This window comes from Marmota marmota, unplaced genomic scaffold, assembly GCF_001458135.2.
Source record: "Marmota marmota marmota unplaced genomic scaffold, marMar, whole genome shotgun sequence".
Taxonomy (NCBI): domain Eukaryota; kingdom Metazoa; phylum Chordata; class Mammalia; order Rodentia; family Sciuridae; genus Marmota; species Marmota marmota.
Genome location: NW_025999862.1, coordinates 2,368,245 through 2,372,751, shown reverse-complemented (window position 1 = coordinate 2,372,751; position 4,507 = coordinate 2,368,245). Strand labels below are relative to the sequence as shown.

The 4,507-nt window shown below is 55.8% G+C and overlaps 1 long non-coding RNA gene across 1 annotated transcript; it reads right to left on the bottom strand.

Moving 5' to 3' along the window:
* Window positions 1-406: 406 nt before the first annotated feature.
* LOC125618288 lies at window positions 407-2,511 on the bottom strand. The gene is made up of 3 exons (XR_007349529.1): window positions 2,289-2,511; window positions 654-780; window positions 407-530 (listed from the first exon to the last, which is right to left on the bottom strand). It is a non-coding gene; the product is annotated as an uncharacterized LOC125618288 (long non-coding RNA).
* Between the last annotated feature and the right edge of the window lie 1,996 nt (window positions 2,512-4,507).

Genomic DNA, 4,507 nt, shown 5'->3' with positions numbered 1-4,507 from the left:
CTCCTCCTCCTCCTTCTCCTCCTCCTGCTCCTCCTCCTCCTGCTCCTCCTCCTCCTCCTGCTCCTCCTCCTCCTCCTGCTCCTCCTCCCTCCTCCTCCTCCTTCTCCTCCTCCTGCTCCCACTTACTCCCTCTCCTCCTCCTCCCTCTCCTCCTCCCCTTCCCTGTCCTCCTCCTGGGCACCTCCTCCTGCTCCCCTCCTCTGCTCTCCTGTGGCAGCTGTTAATTCCGCCCTCCCTCAGTGTCGGTTACTGTAGAGTTGGCCCCCAGCCAGATTTGCATTGATGGTTTATTGATTTAATTAAGCAGGGGCTGTAAGGGGTGTCCCCCTCCTTGGTGTGAGGCTGGGCAGAGCCGGATGGGCATTCACAGGGCAACTGGCTGTTATTAAATACCCAAGGAGGCTGCTGGCTTCAGGGGCAGCCTGTTTGGGGACCGTGGTTCCTGCAACCTCCGTCTGACCATCCCTCTGGAATTCCAGCAGCGGTGCCATTGCACATGGTGGGCCCAGCTCCATCACAGCTCAGAGCCTCTGCGAGGGGGAGAGGACCTTGAGGACGGTGGCAGAAGGGCCAGGGAGCCTCAGCCCTCCCTCAGGCTAACCCCTGCCCTGGTCTGGATCTGGCTCCTGGTCCTCCTCCCCGGGGTGCTCCACCCCAAGCTCTGCAGAGGTCCTCCTTCCTCCTCCACCAGAGCCACAGTCCTGGAGGCCTGTGCCCGTGCTCCCTGCCCACTCTTGCTTGGCATCTCCAGATGCCAACATGAAGGGGCATTTGCTGCATCTGCAAAAGAGGAAGGAGTGACTTTAGATGATCTCCATACTCCCCACCGCCTTCCCCCGGCTGAGTCCTGGCCCAGCCGCACCTCCGGCTGCTCTCCTGCGCTCTTTCTGGATGTCAGGATGAGGTTGTTCAAAGCCCTGTCTAGCTGAGTCTTTCTGCGCATGCCTGGGGAGATGTTCTTAAGTTGGGGGGTGCGGAGCGCTGGGCTGGTAGGGTCCTCACACCCCGTGGGGCCAGCCAGTCCACACTGGCTCTGCCAAACAGGCTCCTCGGTCACACTGAGGTGCAGAGTTTGGTTTGATATCCTCCCCACCCTGCCTGTCCCCAGAGCTCCAAGGAAAGGTCTGCCTGGGCTGTGGGAGGAGCCTGGGGACAGAGAAGTACAGGAGGTCTTTGGCCCCATCCTTTGGAGAGGAAGACTGAGGCCCAGGTTGGTGGGACGGAGCTGTCCACACTTCTCTGGGAGCCGGGAGACTGGGCGAGGGGGCAGAGCACGGCAGTGGTGTCTGCAGGACCTGGGTGCGGGGGACATGCCTCATGGCTCAGAGCCTAACAGAGCCCCCGAGAATGCCGAGGCCCAAGGTCACACAGGCCCGGTGGTCTCTCACGGGCAGGGTCAGGGGTGTTGCCTCAGTCACCCAACCCGTCTGCTCCCAGGCCTGGGCACACTTCGGGGCTCCTGGAACCCTGGATGTAGGTTCCCAAGCCCATTTCCCCAGCTTGATGCTGTCCAGAGGGCCCTGCCCATTCCTGCCAAGCTGTCCCAGGCAAGTGGCCACCACCCCTGGTGTGATGTGATCAGGGCTGTTACCAGATGGGACTTCTGCCACCCGCTCAACTCTCTGAGTCTCAGCCCCCCCCCGCTCACCCTCCCTCTTTTTACATACCTAGCCTGGACCAAGGTGGGCAAAGTTAGCTTGCTGGGGACCAGGTGGGCATGAGGTAGAGGGCAGGAGGGCGGGCAGGAGCTGCCCCTTGAGCCTAAGCTAGCAGCAGCACATCTGCTCCGTCTCCCACCCTGGCTGCTGCCTCCCACCCAAGCCCCACTCAGCCTCTCATGCCTGGCTGCCTGCTTCTTTCTGGAATGTTCCTCGTCTCTCCCTTCCCCAGTCTGCCTAGTTCTCTTTGCTATTTTTCTCAGCTTCCTGCATCTCGGCTTCTTCCTCTCTCCTCCCTCTTCCCTTCCTGGGTCTCTCGGAGTGGGTCATCTGGGCCCCTTAGTGTGCTCAGGACCCCTGGGGGAGGGGGAGCCTAGATGGGATCACTGGGCTCAGGGTGCAAGGCAGGGGGACTTGCCTTCCACGGCCGACCTCCCTGAGCCTCTGCCTCCTCATCTGCAAAGTGGGCAGAGGAGCCGTGGCTGGTCTGGGGGGGTGAAGGCCGAGGACAGTGCTCTGCCATGTCCAGGTTCACAGCTACCACCTGTTCCCAGGCCTGGATGCACCTCAGGACTCCTGGCAGCCCTGGAGGATACAGCTTCCCAACTCGTTCCCCCAGCTTGAACCTACCCACTGGGCCCCATCTGCATCCATTGAGTTGTCCCAGGGAAGTGGTCTCCACCTGGGGGCGACATGATCATTTGCAGGTCGGTCACAGATGGGGCTTTCCCTAAGTTCAGTTTGCTCATCTGCAGAACAGGGAGAGTAAGGCCTTCCTGGGCCTCTGCAGAGATCCTGCAGGGCCCTCGGTGCCTCCTCCAGGATGCCAGAGAGGCACAGCCCTGACCGTGGGCTGGCTCCTCCTACTGAACCCCTGCCACACCTTTCCTGGCCCCGCCCACGCCCAGCACCTGCATCCAGGTGGTTTGCTCACTCTTCCTCACCTGCAAAGTTGCAAAAGCTCCCAAACTGGTCGTTCCATCTCCCTTGCCCTGCAGTATTTCTTGGTATAAAGTGCTCATATTCTCAGTGTACAGCTGATGGGTTTGTACATACGATAAACTGTGCAAACGGCCCACAGATGCCAGACTTCAATAGTCCAGGAAATGCCTTGTGCTCCTTCCAGCCAATAATCTCCCCAATCAATGCTATTGAAAAACCACTATTCAGACTTAAACCCCCAGAGTTAAATTCGTCTTTCCTTGAGCTTCACACAGGTCTCCTGCCTGCCTTCCCTGAGACCCATCCATATGGTTGCATGCATCTGTACTTTGTTCTTTTCCCTTGCCGAATAGTATTTCATTGATTGAATGTACCATCATTTATTTATTCATTCTATAAGAGATGGGCTTTGGAGTTGTTTTCTGTTTTGGGCTATTAGGAATAAGATGTTGATGACCATTTTGAAGATGTTCTTTGGCAGTCATCTGCTTTCATTTCTCTTGGGTAAATACTTAGGAGTGGAATTGCTGAGTTATACACAGGCATGTACTTAGCTTCAATAAATATTGCCCAACTGTTTCCCAAGGGATTAGACTAATTAATACTGCCACCAGTGGTGTATATTCATTCTGGTAGCACCACATTCTTGCCAACACTTGGAGTTACCATTGTTTTTAATCTTAGCATGTTTGGTGGGAGTATAATAGCATCTCATTGTGGTTTTGTGTTTCCTTAATGATCGATGCGGTTGAGAACTTTTCTCCTAATTATTCCATAGCTGGATACTGTCTTTGTAGAGGGCCTATTTGTTGTAAGAAGTGGATCATCTGATTTTTTTCTTGATTTAGAGTTTCTTCTCTCTCTCTCTTTAAATATTCTGGACTTGAGCCATTTATCAGGTATGTGCTTAGGAAAGGTGCTTTTCTGTCTTCCCCAGTCACCTACCTCCCTACCCTCTAAGAATCCCTTGCCACCCCCAAAGTTTCCAGGGACCTCAGTGTGGGGTGCCCCCTACCAGGTGGGACTTCACCTCTTTTCCACGTCATCAGGGCTTGCTCTCCAAGACCCGAATCAAAATCCACATCCAGAAAATCAGCCTCTCAGCTCACTCCCTTACCCACTGTGGCTGCTCTGTTCTGCGAGCATCACTGGACGCCCTAATGGAAGGATGAGGGGGTGTCTTGGTTCCTGTGTGCACCACTGGGGCAGGGCCGGTCTCTCTGCCACCTCTGCCCTGCGCCTCCATGATGCTGGACCTCAACCAACTCTGTGTTGGAATTCCAGAGGCAGGGGGGAGTAGGCTGAGGACAGGTGTGCAGGGGAAGAAGGCAGACTGGGGCAGTCCCAATCCCACCTGTTGATCCTGCAGGGTCCTCAACATCCCCTCCCGGAGCCCCAGTGGAGGGAGGCGGGAGAGGAACCAAGGAGTGGATGAAGAAGAGGACACTGTGCCCGGGACAGTCCTGGGTCTGGTCTGGACCGGCCTCCAGGGTGCTGCGTGCCCTCAGACGAGCCCCTTGTCAGTTTTCTCCTACGTTAAGTCGGGAGGACAGACCTCCCTACACCAGATTCAGAATGTGACTACAGAGGTTCAGAAAAACAGCTCCCGTCCTCCTGCCGCCTCTGCCTGCAGGGGGCGCGTCAGCCTCACCTCAAGTCCTGCGAGGGGAGGACCGGGCTCCGGAGGCACTGCGCATGCTCAGAGGGGCAGGGGCGTGCCCGGAGCCGACAACTGGCTGATATTAGCATCAGTACAATCCAGGTGGTGTCCTAATGTTCTTTTCTGTCCTTTTCTGAATGTTCAAAATATTTCGCAAGTAACATTTTTTTTCTTTATTGAAGTATACTTGACAAATAAAAATTGTATTTATTTATGGTGTCAGTGTGATGTTTTGATGTATGCACAC